This window comes from Somniosus microcephalus, chromosome 3, assembly GCF_052327205.1.
Source record: "Somniosus microcephalus isolate GS21.2 chromosome 3, FLI_Smic_1.0, whole genome shotgun sequence".
Lineage (NCBI taxonomy): Eukaryota > Metazoa > Chordata > Chondrichthyes > Squaliformes > Somniosidae > Somniosus > Somniosus microcephalus.
In genome coordinates this window covers 228,492,411-228,510,028 of record NC_140989.1, presented here as the reverse complement: position 1 = coordinate 228,510,028, position 17,618 = coordinate 228,492,411, and the positions used below count along the sequence as shown (strand labels likewise).

Below are 17,618 nucleotides of genomic sequence, written 5' to 3'. Positions count from 1 at the left end.
AGATGTAGAGAGTACAAAAGTGTGGAAATTATGATGAACCCGTATAAAACACTGGTTTGGCCCCAACTGGAGTACCGTGCCCAATTCTGGGCAGCACACTTTAGGAAGGATGTGAAGGCCTTAGAGGGTGCAGAAAAGATTTACGAGAATGATTCCAGAAATGAGGGACTTCAGTTACGTTGATAGACTGGAGAAGCTAGGGTTGTTCTCCTTGGAGCAGAGAAGATTGAGAGGAGATTTGATGGAGGTGTTCAAAATCATGAGGGGTCTAGACAGAGTAGATAGAGAGAAACTGTTCCCATTGGCAGAAGCAGAACCAGAGGAAACAGATTTCAGGTGATTGGCAAAAGAATAAAGGTGACGTAAGAAAAAACTTTTTTATGCAGCGAGTGGTTAAGATCTGGAATGCACTGCCTGAAAGGGTGGTGGAGGCAGACTTAATCTTATCTTTCAAAAGGGAGTTGGATAAATATCTGAAAGAAAAAAATTTGCAGGGCTAGAGAGAAAGGGCAGGGGAGTGGGACGAGCTGCGAGTCGACACGGGCTCGACAGGCTGAATGGCCGTCTTCCATGCTGTAACCATTCCTTGATTCCAAGTTATCTGCTCTTGATTACTATTTCAGATCAGTTCTGAGAGGAGACAAAGAAAAGGGAGGAGGAACGGAGGGAGAGGCAGGGGAAGGGAGGGGCGGGGCGGGGGTGGGAGAAGCGGGGCGGGAGAGGCGGGGCAGGGGGAGGGGCGGAGAGGCGGGGCGGCGGAGAGGCGGGGCAGGGGGAGGGGCGGAGAGGCGGGGCAGGGGGAGGGGCGGGGCAGGGGGAGGGGCGGAGAGGCGGGGCAGGGGCGGAGAGGCAGGGCAGGGCGGAGAGGCGGGGCAGGGGGAGGGGCGGAGAGGCGGGGCAGGGGGAGGGGCCGGAGAGGGGCGGAGAGGCAGGGCAGGGGGAGGGGCGGGGCAGGGGGAGGGGCGGAGAGGCGGGGCAGGGGCGGAGAGGCGGGGCAGGGGGAGGGGCGGAGAGGCGGGGCACGGGGAGGGGCGGAGAGGCGGGGCACGGGGAGGGGCGGAGAGGCGGGGCACGGGGAGGGGCGGAGAGGCGGGGCACGGGGAGGGGCGGAGAGGCGGGGCACGGGGGGGTGGAGAGGCGGGGCACGGGGAGGGGCGGAGAGGCGGGGCACGGGGAGGGGCGGAGAGGCGGGGCACGGGGAGGGGCGGAGAGGGACAGAGAGTATACTTCAAAAGTACTTCATTAGATGTAAAGCAAAGCACTTTTCTTTCTTCATTTTGTATTGAGGATGCAAAGTTGCAACTAATTATTTTTGCAAGCTAGCATCACAGGAAAGCACAATTCATTAATAGCAGCACAAGCTGCATCTCAGTCAGTTTGCACACAGGCTGATTACCAGGTCAGACCAAGTGTGCAACTAACAGCACTGAGTTTTGTGAACTGGAAAATTTTTGTGAAGAATTTTTATTAAATCAGCTGCCTAATGATTTATAGCGTGTTTTTATTTTTGACTTGTCATCAAGGTCATCACCAAAGCAAAGTCACCTGGCACAGTAGGCACCTCCAGAGTAGGCAGTTTCAAATCAATGCAACGTCACCTTGGGCTGAAGCCAGAAGCAGTTGAAGTGCTCCACCCAATCCGCAATGTCCTAGCCAGCAAAGTAGCATCACTAACGTCGGCCTGTATGGTTCTCCTGCAGTCAAACAGTCACCTTATGTTGCTTAAAACTGTCCTCACCAAGTGGAGAAGGGCCCCCCAACCCCCATGCAATCAGTTACTTCAGGAATAGGATCTGCAATGCAGGTTAAATGTGTAATGCGAGGAGAAAATACACTACAACAGTAAAAATCCAACATGGCTGTAAAACTACCGCCGGCAGCTCTCGACATTCTTATACTTCGAGTCTACCCGGTGCACGCACATTTCTTTAAGCTGCCCTGCAGAGTCAGTCAGCTTTGTGAAACAGCATCTTTTATTTGCCCATTACTTCTGACAAATGTGCACACTGGACAGGTGGATACAAATCATGCAATTCAGTTCTGCCGTCAACAGTAATCACTGCATTTACTTTACTACAAGTTTCGCCAAGGGAATAAGCAACAAAAAGGTCACAAAAAGTCTTACTGGATCTGGAGCATAAGGACTGCATTATCTTCGCCATCAATGCTGCTGCCTCCTCTGCTCAGTGACCCAGTGCTTCCATTCCCAAACGAGTGTGATGTACGACTCCAGTTTATTCAATCGATGGCTTTTTCCCCCCCACAGAACCCCATTATTCACAGATGATTACTAACGAGTCATTGCTCACTACTCTCTGTATAGCTGCAGTCGACGGGTCAGATAAATGGCTCAGGAACAAATGCTGACTGAAATATATTTCTAGCCAATACATCGATACGTCAACACCATGAGCCTGTCAGACTGAGGTGATGATAATTTATCTGACACTTTCTCGGGCTTTAACAAATCTTTCCTTCAATTGCATGCAATTAGGATAATCAGAGAAATTACTCTGTTTTATGATTAAACCACAAGCAACCATAGTGCAATCTGTCTATTATAATCACAATGAGCTTTGGGGAGAGAGAGCAGGGTAGCAAGATTCGTTTTGGATTACTCGAAGAATCGATGGGCCGGGAGGGCTCCTTCTGTGTTGTAAATTTCTATCTGTCTATGACTCATGGACCGCAATTTACAGCTGGCCATTTTATTAACGATCTTAAGGAGCAAACCCTAGCTACCACCCAACTGCTGAATAAGTAAATTCAAAGTTTTTAAAATATGATTGAAAATATATGACAATGGAAACTTATCACTATCACAGTGCATATAAAGTTACAATGAGAAAAAAATCAAACTCCTTTGCTGGAGACAAGTAATGGGCAACTTCAGGGATTCCAATTCTAGGAGATATAACAGAAGATGAGGGCTGGCATTTTCTGTACCTGGGCAGGTTGGGTGTGGGCAGTGGCCGTGGCGGGGCGCTCCCCCATTCCTCATTCCATTCCGCTCCCGAGATCTACTTTCCCTTAATGGTGCCTGTTAAGGCAGCCCTGCATGTTACCCCGGCCCTATTAAATGGTGTGGGTCTGATGACATCACTGATGCGTTTTCAGCCGGGATATTTAAAGGAGCCATGGCCACATTGCATTTGAAGTTTCATCTAGGAGTGTGCAGGCACTGTACTGGTGCATTGGAGTGTTGCAAAGACTTGGAACCATGACTGCACCCAGGTTCTCCGATGACTCCCTCCATTTGCTTGTGGAGGGAGTCAGAGCATGCAGGAAGGTCCTCTTCCCTTCTGATGGGCGGAAAAGACCTCCCCAACAGACCAAAGGAGCCTGGTTGGAGATTGCAGAGAAGGTGAACAGCAAGGATGTTGTCAAGAGGACCTGGGTGCAGTGCCAGAAACGTTTAAATTATCTCATTAGATCAGGAAAGGTGAGTGCAAAGCCACACTCGACATCCTGCTGTGCCTCTCATCACATCCCAATCACTCTGCCTTCGCAAGCCTGCTCCTGCACATCATTACTCGCACCAGCATGCCTTGCAAGTCCACCCATCCCTCTCTATCTACATTATATTATCAGATCCCCATCTGACTAACCACCCCTCACACTCATCTTAATGCAATACCAACTAACACCACACAAGGATTTGGCATTGGCACCCCACTCCATCATAGTCACCCTCTAAAGATGTAACCCATCCATTCCTTAGTCATTAAATCACTTACTCAAACTTATCTTCTTTCCCTCCTTGCAAGAGAGCCCACAATAGGAGAGAGAGCGGAGGTGGCCCTTCATCAGTGGCCACATTAACTGCAGCAGAGGAGGTTGCCTTGGAAGCATCAGGAGTCACAGAGCAGCTGGCGAAAGGAGACGGAGAGAGGGAGACATCTCAGCAGCCTGGTGACAAAATTACATCTCATACAGCCACATGGCATACAGCAGTCACTAATATCGTCACTCATATAGGGACTGATGTCAGCAGCCAGCGAATGCTCATCATGTGCATAATGGTATCGTTACCCATTCTTGATAGCACACTTCTAAATCTCTTTACTCTCCCACAGGTCCATCAAGAGCTCCCTCTCCCACGGTCGAGGAGGACGGCTCCTCAGAGCCTCCCGCCTTTGAGGTTGCACCGGCACCAGACTTAAGCGCACCCAGCACCACCGCAGATACTTGCACCTCAGTGGGTCGCACACGAGATATAGTGCTGTCACCTGGTGTGCCACACGTCACAAGTGAGCAAAAGCAGATGGAGGAGACAGTGACAGCAGTGGAGACTCCTCACCAGAGGGCGCAAGACGTTCCCAGCTCTGCTCAGCTGCATGCAGACGCTGAGCCTCGAGGGCCAGCCAGAAAGAGGGCGATCCTAGTGTTTTTTTTTAAATTAGTTCATGGGATGTGGGCGTCGCAAGCAAGGCCAGCATTTATTGCCGATCCCTAATTGCCCTTGAGAAGGTGGTGGTGAGCCTCCTTCTTCAACCGCTGCAGTCCGTGGGGTGAAGGTACTCCCACAGTGCTGTTAGGGAGGGAGTTCCAGGATTTTGACCCAGCGACGATGAAGGAACGGCAATAGACTTCCAAGTCAGGATGGTGTGTGACTTGGAGGGGAACTTGGAGGTGATGGTGTTCCTATGCACCTGCTGCCCTTGTCCTTGTGCAGGAAGCTTTGGTAGGTTTTGCAATAGCGATGTCTGCAAATGTGCAGAGAATGTCCAACATGAGCATCCCCGTGTCGCAGGCGATGGCGACTGTATGCTCTTCCATGGAAAGGATAGCCAGCTGTATGGAGCAGCTATTGCACCACTCACAGAAGCACATGGTATCTATGGCGAATAGATGGCTATCTATGGAGAATGGATGGCAGACGCTCATAGACCTCCTCTCTCGGAGGGATATCAACGTAGACTTGGGTCCTCATGGCCCCACTGCTGTGCACTCCACCTCCTTGCTTGCTGAGAGGGATGATGGCGAGGGGACATGGAAGTGGGTGCTCCTCTCAAAGTTCTCTCAGTGCTCCCCCGTTGCCTCCCTCTCAGTCAGAGTCCCACATGCCTCCTTGGATCGCGATGGCTGGAGTCTGCCCCTACATAGTTGCAGGAGGAACAGACTTTGGCGGGGCCATCACAGGCTCCAAGACCCAGAGGACGTCCGCCAAAAGTGTCTATGCAGTCGCGGCAGTGAAGTGAGCAGGCTGCCTCTACCTTTGCTGAAGCCACAGGGGTAGCACCTTGTAGAAGCATGTGTAAGAGAAAGATGAAACACAAGTAGATGATGCACAAGGGTAAGCACTTGGGTGTTTTATTAACTGTCTGAGTGACATTTCCGTTAATCTGATGTCACAGATAAAAGTTATTTTCAACTCTTTCCGGTCATGGCCAATTCTGTCTGCAACTTTGGAAGTGGCTTAGTGAGTTGGAGTGAATGGCGAGACCTAATGTTACCTCCAGCAATGGTGGTCAGTGTGAAAGGAATGGCCTGATCATGTAGGGATGCTTTATGGAGTTGCTGTGGGGTTTTGGGAGCCTGGCGCAGCATATGGGTGTAATGCCTTAAGTTAAATTAATCTGTCCATTATGAGGCCATCCGTGGCCTCTGGGCAGCAATGTGCTCAGGTGCTGATGGGATCTGGGTCGCAGGTTCCTCCTGCTTCTCCTCCTCCTCTTCCAGCTGATGCTCCTCTTCCTCCTGCTCTGAAAAGGCTGTGCGCTCAGAGCCTTACTCCTCATGCAGCGCTAATCCTCGCCACTGCGCTATGTTGTGCAGGGCACAGAAGACCACGACAATTCTGGAGACCCTGAAATGGTGTGCACTGAAGGGCTCCTCCAGATCTGTCAAGGCATCTGAAGCGCATTTTCAGCATACCTATTGTCTGCTCTGACACATCTGGTGGAAGTGTGGCTTTTATTGTATCTCTCCTCGGACTCAGTGCATGGCCTCCTCAAGGGTCTCGTGAGCCACGTCTTCAGTGGTTAGCCCTCGTCTCCAAGCAGCCAGCCAGAAAGTTTGTTTGGAGGAGGGAAGAGCTTAGGGAGGGTGGACTGACGCAAGACAAAGAGTCATGGCAGCAGCCAGGGAATTTGGCGCACACATGCATGATGATCTTCCTATGGTTGCAGACAAGCTACACATTGAGGGAGTGGAAGCCCTTGCGGTTGACAAAGACACCCTGCACCCGTGGGAAGCCAACCAGAGCGGCAAAGCTGAGCGCCTGCTCAGTAACAATGGCTTCATCAGTGGCAAAGTTGATATAATTGGCTGACTTGACAAAAAGGGCATCGGTGACCTGTGTGATGCATCTGTGGGCAGCTGACTGAGATACTGCAAATATCTGCTGCAGATCCCTGTAGCAGCGGCAGTGCGGACCTGCGAGGAACAAGGGTCGAAAGGCAGGATAAAAGCGCCAGAGTCCAGGTGAGGCCCCCACAGCAGCAGTGCGGACCTGCGAGGAACAAGGGTCGAGAGGCGGGATAAAAGCGCCAGAGTCCAGGTGAGGCTTACTAATCTGCAGTCTCCGAGCTCAGAGAGAGTGATAGAAGTAAAAAGTAATCGAAGTGTGACGTCACCGGAAAGCAGGTAAGTGATTGGTTGGTGAGTATTTCTCTCTTTTTAAACTTTAACTCTGTGGTTTATAGTTACTAAGGTCTCTCTGGTGTAGCAGGGACTGTTGGTAAACCATTTAACTGTAGTGCAATTGGTGGGATTGATTGATTTAATTTAATTTCAATTAAAGGGTAAGTCATGGCAGGACAGCCCGGCCATGTGGTATGTGGGAACTCAGGGACACTTCCTGTGTCCCTGACAACTACGTGTGCAGGAAGTGTATCCAGCTGCAGCTACTGACAGACCGCACTGCGCATTGCGGCGCTGGAGCTGCGATTGGATGCATACTGGAGCGTTCACGATGCTGGGGACGTCGTGAATAGCACGTTTAGGGAGTTGGACACACCGCAGGTAGAGGTTGGACAGGCAGAAAGGGAACGGGTGACCAACAGGCAGAGTACTAGGTGCAGGCAGGTAGTGTAGGGGTCCCCTGTGGACATCCCCCTCTCAAACAGATACACCACTTTGAGTACTGTTGGGGGGGGATGGCTTATCAGAGGAAGGCAGCAGCAGCCAACTTCCTGGCACCAGGGATGGCTCTGCTGCACAGAATGGGAGGAAAAAGAGGGGTAGAGCTATAGTAATAGGGGATTCAATTGTAAGGGGAATAGATAGGCGTTTCTGCGGCCGCAAACGAGACTCCAGGATGGTGTGTTGCCTCCCTGGTGCAAGGGTCAAGGATGTCTCAGAGCGGCTACAGAACATCTTGGAAGGGGGTGAACAGCCAGTTGTCGTGGTGCATATAGGTACCAACGATATAGGTAAAAACTGGGATGAGGTCCTAAAAGCCGAATATAGGGAGTTAGGAGGTAAATTTAAAAATAGGACCTCAAAAGGTAATAATCTCAGGATTGCTACCAGTGACACATGCTAGTCAGAGTAGAAATAGAAGGATATTTTAGATGAATACGTAGCTAGAGGAATGGTGCCAGGGGGAGGGATTCAAGTTCCTGGGACATTGGAACCGGTTCTGGGGGAGGTGGGACCAGTTCAAACTGGACGGTTTGCACCTGGGCATGGCTGGAACCGATGTCCTAGGGGGAGTGTTTGCTAGTGCTCTGGGGGAGGGTTTAAACTAAGATGGCAGGGGGTTGGGAACCTGAGCAAGGGGACAGAGGAAAGGGAAACAAGGATAAAAGCAAAAGATAGGAAGGAGAAAAACAAAAGTGGCAGTCAGAGTAATCAACGGTTTAAATCAAACATGGCCACAGTAAATAATAATTCTAATAGGTCTAAGAGCGTTAAAAAAATAAGCCTGAAGGCTTTGTGTCTTAATGCGAGGAGCATTCGTAATAAGGTGGATGAATTGGCTGCGCAAATAGAGGTAAACGAATATGATTTGGTTGGGATTACGGAAACGTGGCTCAAGGATGGCCAAGGCTGGGAACTCAACATCCAGGGGTATTCGATATTCAGGAAAGATAGGCAAAAAAGGAAAGGGAGGTGGGGTAGCATTACTGGTTAAAGAAGGGATTAACACAATTGTAAGGAAGGATATTAGCTCTGATGTGGAATCTGTATGGGTAGAATTGAGAAATACCAAGGGGCAGGAAATGTTAGTGGGAGTGGTATATAGACCTCCAAACAGTAAGACGGAGGTTGGGGATGGCATTAAAAGGGAAATTAAAGAAGCGTGCAATAAGGGCACAGCAGTCATCATGGGTGACTTTAATCTACATATAGATTGGGCTAACCAAATTAGTAACAATACTGTGGAGGAGGAATTCCTGGAGTGTTTACGGGATGATTTCCTGGACCAATATGTGGAGGAACCAACCAGAGATCAGGCCATCTTAGACTGGGTATTACGTAACGAGAAAGGATTAATTAGCAATCTTGTTGTACGAGGCCCCTTGGGTTGGAGCGATCATAATATGATCGAATTCTTCATTAAAATGGAGAATGAAGCAGTTGACTCAGAGACTAGGGTCCAAAATTTAAATAAAGGAAACTACGATGGTCTGAGGCGCGAGTTGGGTAGGATTGATTGGGGAATGTCACTCAAAGGGTTGACGGTGGATAGGCAATGGCAAACATTCAAAGACCGCATGGATGAACTACAGAATTTGTTCATCCCAGTTTGGCATAAAAATAAAACAAAAAAGGTGACTCAACCGTGGCTAACTAGGGAAATTAGGGATAGCATAAGATCCAATGAGAGGACATATAAATTGGCCAGAAAAAGCAATAATCCTAAGGATTGGGAGCAATTTAGGATTCAACAAAGGAGGACAAAGGGATTAATTAAGAAGGGGAAAATAGAATATGAGAGTGAGCTTGCAGGGAACATAAAAACTGACTGTAAAAGCTTTTATAGATATTGTGAAGAGAAAAAGATTGGTGAAGTCAAGCGTAGGTCCCTTGCAGTCAGAATCAGGGGAATTTATAATGGGGAACAAAGAAATGGCAGACCAACTAAATACATATTTTGGTTCTGTCTTCACAAAGGAGGACACAAATAACCTCCCAGAGATGCCGGGGAACATAGGGTCTGATGAAAGGGAGGAACTGAAAGAAATCAGTATTTGTAGGGAAATGGTGTTAGGGAAATTGATGGGATTGAAGACCGATAAATCCCCAGGGCCTGATAATCTACATCCTAGGGTACTTAAGGAAGTGGCCCTAGAAATAGTAGATGCATTGCTGATCATCTTCCAACATTCGATGGAATCTGGAACAGTACCCATGGATTGGAGGGTAGCTAATGTTACCCCACTATTCAAAAAAGGTGGTAGAGAGAAAACGGGGAATTATAGACCGGTAAGCCTGACATCGGTAGTGGGGAAAATGCTAGAGTCCATTATAAAAGATGTAATAGCAGAGCACTTGGAAAACAGTGACAGGATCGGACAAAGTCAACATGGATTCACAAAAGGTAAATCGTGCTTGACTAATCTACTGGAATTTTTTGAGGATGTAACTGGTAAAATAGATAAGGGAGATGTGGTGTATCTGGACTTTCAGAAGGCCTTCGATAAGGTCCCGCATAAGAGATTAGTGTGTAAAGTTAAGGCACATGGGATTGGGGGCAAGGTATTGACTTGGATAGAGAACTGGTTGGCAGACAGAAAGCAAAGAGTTGGAATAAACGTTTTTTTTTTCCGAGTGGCAGGCAGTGACTAGTGGGGTACCGCAGGGATCGGTCCTTGGACCCCAGCTATTCACAATATATATTAATGATCTAGACAAGGGAACTAGATGTAACATCTCCAAATTTGCAGACGACACAAAAGCTGGGTGGGCATGTGTGCTGTGAGGAGGATGTCGAGAAACTCCAGGATGATTTGGACATGTTGGGTGATTAGGCAGAAGCATGGCAGATGCAATATAATGTGGATAAATGTGAGGTTGTCCACTTTGGTGGCAAAAACAGGAAGGCAGATTATTATCTAAATGGCAATAGATTGGGAGAAGGGGAAGTGCAACGAGACCTGGGTGTCCTTGTGCACCAGTCGCTGAAGGTAAGCATGCAGGTGCAGCAGGCGGTTAAGAAGGCAAATGGTATGTTGGCCTTCGTTGCGAGAGGGTTTGAGTACAGGAACAAGGATGTCTTGCTGCAGTTGTACAGGGCCTTGGTGAGACCACATCTTGAGTAGTGTGCGCAGTTTTGGTCGCCTTATCTGAGGAAGGATGTTCTTGCCATGGAAGGAGTTCAGCGAAGATTCACCAGGCTGATACCTGGGATGGCAGGAATGATGTATGAGGAGAGATTGGGTCGATTGGGCTTGTACTCGCTGGAATTTAGAAGGATGAGAGGTGATCGCATTGAAACTTATAAAATTCTGACAGGACTGGACAGACTAGATGCAGGAAGGATGTTCCCGATGGTCAGGGAGTCCAGAACCAGGGGACACAGTCTAAGGATAAAGGGTAGGCCATTTAGGACAGAAATGAGGAAGAATTTCTTCACCCAGAGAATGGTGAACCTGTGGAACTCTCTACCACAGAAGGCAGTGGAGGCCAGTTCATTAAGTATATTCAAGAAGGAGTTGGATATATTTCTTAAGGCTAAAGGGATCAAGGGATATGGGGAGAAAGCAGGGACTAGGTACTGAATTTGGATGATCAGCCATGATCGCATTGAATGGCGGAGCAGGCTCGAGGGGCCGAATGGCCTACTCCCGCTCCTATCTTCTATGTTTCTATGTAAGGAGTCTGAGGTGAAGAATTTGAGGGGCAATGGTGACTTTGACAGCCACTGGTAAGGCGTGTCCACCCGCTCCTCTGGGCTGCAGGTCTTGCTACAGCAAGCTGCAAATGTCTGCGATGACCTGGCACGATAGCCTGAGCTTCCTTTGGCACTGCTGCTCAGTCATGTTGAGGAAGCTCAGCCTCTGCCTGTAAAAATTAACGGGCACTTGGAGAGGTTTAAGCTAATTAAGGAGAGCCAACACAGGTTTGTAAAAGGAAGATCGTGTTTGACTAATCTAATTGAACTTTTTGATGATGTAACAGAGAGGATTGATGAAGGGAATGCAATGGATGTTGTCTACATGGATTTTCGGAAGGCGTTTGACAAAGTACCATATAAAAGGCTGGTTAACAAAATTGAAGCTCATGGAATAGGTGGGTCAGTGGCAGCTTGGATATGGAATTGGTTTAAGGACAGAAAACAGCAAGTTGTGGTAAATGGCTGTTTTTCAGACTGGAGGATGGTAGACAGTGGTGTTCCCCAGGGGTCAGTGCTGGGGCCACTGCTTTTTCTGATATATATATGACCTGGGTATTGGAATATAATGTAGATAGAATTTCTAAATTTGCCGATGACACCAAACTTGGAGGTGTGGCAAACAGTGAGGATGATACTAATTGACTGCAACAGGACATAGAAAGGCTAGCAGAATGGGCAGACAAGTGGCAAGTGGAATTTAATACAGAGAAGTGTGAGGTGATGCATTTTGGCAGAAGGGAGAGGCAATATACACTTAATGGCACAGTTTTAAAGAGTGTGCAGGGACAGAGGGACCTGGGAGTTAATGTGCATAGGTTCCTGAAGGAGGCAGGACATATTGAGAGAGTGGTTAGCAAAGCATATGGGATCTTGGGCTTCATAAATAGGGGTATCGAAGTACAAAAGTAGGGAAGTTATGCTGAACCTTTATAAAGCGTTGGTTAGGCCACAACTGGAGTATTACGTCCAGTTCTGATCACCACACTTTAAGAAGGATGTGAAGGACCTTGAGAGGGTGCAGAGGAGATTTACCAGAGTGGTTCTGAGAATGGGGGATCTTATCTACAAGGACAGGTTGGAGAAGCTGGATTTGTTTTCATTAGAGCAAAGGAGGTTGAGGGGTGATTTGATAGAGGTGTACAAGATTATGACAGGTTTGGATAGGCTAGATGGGGAAAGGCTGTTCCCACGAGTTGATGGTACAAGGACTAGAGGACACAGATTTAAGGTTTTGGGCAAGAGATACAGGGGGGATGTGAGGAAAATCTTTTTTATGTAGCGAGTGGTGATGACCTGGAATTCGCTGCCGACGGAAGTGGTGGAAGCGGAGGCACTCAATGTTTTCAAGGGGAGACTGGATAGGCACTTGAGGGAAATAAACTTGCAGAGCTACGGGGATAGAGCGGGGGAATGGGACTGACTGGATTGCTCTACAGAGAGCCGGCACGGACTCGATGGGCCGAATGGCCTCCTTCTGTGCCGTTATGACTATACGACCCTGTGTTGGGGGTATCACTCCCGGCGCGGTGCAGCCTGCGCTGATGCCCTCTGTCCTGTGCAGCATCAAGTGGTTGAGGAGAAGGTTGGTGGTGCTGCTGGTATTGGGGCTCATCATGGTCCAATTCGGAGGACCAAGGTGAGACAGTATAAATGGCACCCATGCTTATGTAATAGATGACAGGTCAAGTAGAGATGAGAGAAGCAATGTCAATGGTGTGATAGGTTCTACCAGTGAGGTGACAGTGGATCCTGACTTTGCTAGAAACACTAGCAACCTCGAGAAAGCCAAGTCTCTGCTGACAATGTACTCAGCAACAGCAAATGCCTTGGCAAAGTAACCAGGTATCAGGTGAGAGTATTTATTGTGCTTTCCATGCAGTGCACTAATGGGTTCCATCAATGGCCACTCAACTTCCGCCTCAGGTTCACAGATGTGGTTCCCGAGCTGCATGATTCCCGTGGTCATCCAGTGAAATTGGAATGGTAGGGTTAAAAAGACGCTTAAGGATCTGACAAATACCGAATAATCATCTAAATTAGCTCGGCCGCCTCTGCCGTTCAGGTCGCTGCCATACACACCCGAGGGAAAGACGCATGAAGACAGGATGATGACAGGTTCCTCACCCGCTCCAAGTTATTTCAACGTTCACTCCCGCCCTGCCTCCAATCCCGCCCGGACGCCAGAAAATTCCAGCCATGATAATCACCACCCTTTCAAACCTCAGCACAAGTAAAGTAATCCATGAGCAAAAAATAGATGAATAAATCCAGACTGCCAGATTCCACAGCCTCCAGTTCCTTCCTAATTCTAGCCCCATCATGTAGCCTCAGGTTCCTGCCCAATTCTGACCCTGGTGAGCAGTCCAACCCTCGTCTGATCTTGGCCCCATTCTGCAGCCTCAGCATCCCAGCAAATCCTAGTCTGACAATTAATCTTGCTGTTCAAGATAAATCAACAGAGCCTGCATACTGAATCCACTTAATTCTATCAATCAGAAGACAATTGCCAAAGTGGCCACAAATAACTGTACTGATCTATATTACCAGCTTCTCCTTGCCTGCCCAACTGCACTAATCTGGTGCAATTCTGTGACCATCATAGTAAATGGGGTGGATTGAGTAGCTGCAATACAACGTACACTATAGAGGATGACTCGCCTTGACTTGAATTAGCTGGTCAGAATCACCAACAGGTTCTGGGTGTACGTGCAGCAATTATACAACAAACTAGAATATAGGAAGACCCAACTTTTTTGACTGTGTCACGTATGAAGTTGAAATCAATGATTCTATTAATCTGCATGCACCTCAAGTTGCAGATACTAAATAATCTTGGCAATCTGCCTGACTTTTATACAATTTATAATTTGGGATCTAAATTAATGCATGTTCTCTTTCTTTCTTCAAACAGCAAATGAGGCAACAACCTCCAAACTCATGCAATTCAAACAGGACACGCCAAAGAATAAAAAACTCAAAGCACAAGTAGAACTGAGTTGCCTGGACTTCACAGTGTGGATAGCCAGGGCTCACTGGGTGCATGCAGACCATTGTTTGGATATACCTGCTGCAGTGTTTCCATGCACAGGGCACAACGTGGCTGCGTACTGAGAGATTGTCCTGGGTTAAATGGTTCAACCAACTGCAGCGCAGACAAACAGTAACAGTGCTCTGCAGATGTTGAATTTGAAGGTCTGAAACGAACGAGGTGAAACTGAGGACCGGGGAGAATAACTCATCAGCAGACTTCATGGCAATCTTAAATTGTGACCTGTGAAGGCATGCACACATAAATCACATTGCTGAGTAAGGCCTGAGCATTTTGCAAAAGTTATCACAAACCCCAAGGGTCAACAACGGTTTGGTTTTGTGCTGTCATCCCAGTTTCTGAATGGGCTATCCAGAAAGTAATCGAAGAAGCCCAAATAGGTCTTGTAAAAGCAAGGTCAGTTTTTTCCCCACACCTGGTTTACGATGCTTTGGTCTCAGCGATTAATGTTGAAAATGTGTTGAAAATGTTCACAACAGAATCAAAGCAAACCTCAGAACTCGAGTCACAATCTCATTCACCCTCTTTGTCCTGTGCCATCCGACCTTGATTTAGACCCGAGAACAGGTGTTAACCCTACTAGGTGCCTCACACCTTCAACTCCCTCATGACTAGGTTTTTCCTGTTACACAAATGTGTCAATTGCAGCAATCAAAAACACTTCTGCTCTCTAGAATTTTCTATTAAGGAAAAACATTGAAATGTATGAGAAACTGGTGAGCAAGCAGATGTTATCTTCCAACACACCTGCTCATCAATTGATGTGTTAAGTATACTGAAAACATAGGCTTTTTAAAAAGAAACTTGTGAAATTCCACCGACTTACCAGTAGTACTGAGAGGAGAGCTGGGACTTGGCTGGTCTCCGAGACAGCCATACTCGCCGGAGGAATGCACTGAGCATTGGTGGCAAAATGAAAGCAGCAGCGTTGACAAGGGAGATGTTATCGAGTGTGACTGCATTGGCACCGAGTTGGCACCAAGTTGAGGTTGGCCCGCAGGTGAAAACAGTGGCTGGTGATGCAAACAAGTGCACGTTACAAGCACTGCGACGTAAGCAAATACAGTACACGCTAGAGTAGTAGGCGAGTGACACGAGGTTGTTCTGCTTTGCAGTGAGGAACCAGTTTATTCACTATCTTACACATACAGGACTACCAGGCTTTCTTAACTGAAAAGCTGTTCCCCACCAGAAACACCACCAACCCAGTTCACGCAGATTTCAGGACTCAAGCATGTGCCAATCCTTTGCCTTCAAAAACATTAGGTAGAAATGGGGAGAGGCCATTCAGTTCATCTCTCTCATCCCCTTCCTCAGCACTAGTCTCAGGAGGTTTGGTTATATTACTTCCGGTTTTGGGAATGACCAATTTAGCTAAAATGACAAACTTTTTTCATGTATGCCCGGATAAATCTCAGAGTTGATTTTAATTCTAATAATTGAAATAAAACCTGGTCCAACACAACACGTGAAGCAAAAACAACGCACAAGGCTATTTTGCATTTTCTTTCCTTCATTTTCTCTCCTGAAAATGCTGACTCTTGCTGGGATGTAGCTTCAGGCAAAACAGCTGCCTTGTGTTACCTCACCCAAGGAGCCGTTTTTCACCTGTGAGTTTAAAAAGTGAGACAGACTGTTCAACCGTGGAGTGCACAACAACCAATCTTGCCCTCCCCAGACATCCACGCAGGCTCACTTTCCAGCAACAGCCTCACTACTATACCAGGCGGCGCATTTACCCACCTACCTATTGGGGCAGTGTTCTTTAAAAAGGCACGGACCCGTATCCTACCCGCTTCCCAGACAGTCAAAGGTTCAAGGCCCAGGGCTGTTAGTCACTCAAACTGTCAGAAGATCTCAACTGTGATAATCAATCATAAAAATTAAAGGGGCGACAAAAACTAACTAAATATTTATACCAAGGTCACTCCCACACATCCAACCAAGCACACATGACATCACCACCACCATCAAACATCAAGGAATATCTAACTGATTTCGGAGATCCCATCAAACACAATGCACATCTGCCAGTTCTGACAAAAGGTCATCGACCTGAAACGTTAACCCTGCCTTCCTCTCGCCACAGATGCTGTCTGACCTGCTGAGCACTTCCAGCATTTACTGTTTTAATTGCAACGCATAAGAAAGTGTTTGGGTTCCTGACTTTCTAAGTCTGAAAGTCTGAAAATCCATCACAAATGAGAGGGGTTTTAGTACACAAAAAAAGACAGCTGTAATTCTGGCAATTATTAATCCTAATTGAGCTGCACAAAAAATAGTTCATTTTCCTGTCCAAAAAGGACTAGTAGAAAAGGAATAAAAGCGAGAAGATCAGATAGAACACATAACTAATCACCACGTTAAGTGGCAAAATTTTTTTAAATCCACAGTAAGCCTGCGTGAGCTACATAGTAGGAAAGAAAGTGCACCGACATTCTGCACAGCTCCTTATTCTTGTTAGAAAATGTATTATTTGGCATTTACTTCAATTTCCCACAAAACGAATGCTTTTTTCCCCCCACTGAACTCCCTATACACACCAAGAAAGCCCAGCACAATCTTTACATACAGCACCTTTACAAAGCTTCCAACCAGCCAAAAAAAACCTTCCTTCACTCGGGATCTTCTCCGCTCCATCGATGAATTGAGACTGCAAACTTCAGAGATCACCGTATCAAAGATTGCAGCCCCGAGCCTCAACAACTGCCTCAAAAACAGGCCACGTACAAGAACTCCAGCAGATGTCATCACAATTAAAGGTTAGCAAGCAAGTTCGTGACTGTCAGGGCAACAACAGCAAATTCTCATTTCATAAGAAACAAGGCAGAGGAAGCCCAGTGTTAGCTCCCGATGCACCGAGCCTCCCCTCCCCCTAAAGCCTTTCAACATAAGCAATCCTGCATTGTAAATGGGCAAAATTCCTCCACAGATACGAACACACCCTTGGTTCTACATATTCCAAGCAAGTAAAATTATTTTATAGTCGAACGGTAGTTTTATTTTACAACCGGACAATAGTGCAGTCCTGCTTTGTACAAATATAAACTCTTCTGCAGACATCTGCCGTTTCCTCACTGTAGAGTGGAAATATCTGAATGTTCCCTTTGTGCCATAAACACACAGACATTATTCAAGATGCTTTTTAATTATTTGTTTTGACGTTACTCGGGAAATAATGGAGAATTCCAGAAACTCCTTCGTCTGCAGTCCAATCACACTCATTCGCATCAGCATCCCGTTTCTGAAACTCGGCACTTTCCAATTGAGTCTGGCCGCTATGTTTGCACTGTCATTCCGACGACTCCAATCGCACCCAGTTATGGAGTATTCACTGCACAGTTCACAGAAAAAACAAAGAAAAGCAGTTTGCCGGAGTTATCCCCTTGTTGCCACCTCTGATCCCTGCCCAACTATAAAGTGTAGTACACACGAAGCGCCCCCTTTTTCACATGTTTACAGCACTGTCTGGCAAACGCAAAACTTTATGGACAAATTCCTTCAGCCCTGGTTCAAAGCACGACTCAAACTTCGAGAGAGAATTTTTGCAGCAGAGAGGCGCTCCCTGAAACAGCATTTCAGTCTGCTAAATCAGCCAAACGTCAGGCCTGAGACTCACAATTACAAGCACATACCACACCCCTGCGCCCTTCTCTGATACAGTGTGTCTCACCCAAACAAGCTTCAACATCCCCGTTAGCCCTGCGTCGCCTGCTGTGAACCGTCACTTCGATCAAACACACAAAAGAAAAGAAGGACCTTGCTACGGGTTTAGGGGTCAGG

General features: G+C 47.4%; 1 protein-coding gene across 12 annotated transcripts in view; it reads right to left on the bottom strand.

Moving 5' to 3' along the window:
• rasal2 (RAS protein activator like 2) overlaps positions 1-17,618 on the bottom strand; it is a 496,897-nt gene that overhangs the window by 159,730 nt on the left and 319,549 nt on the right. The window contains exon 1 of one of the 12 annotated variants that reach the window (XM_085982245.1): positions 14,662-14,796. The exons of the other annotated variants lie outside the window; for them this stretch is intronic. The gene's annotated coding sequence lies outside the window, so the exon portion shown is untranslated. Of the gene's footprint in view, positions 1-14,661; positions 14,797-17,618 lie in introns of those variants that run through there. 12 annotated transcript variants of the gene reach the window in all.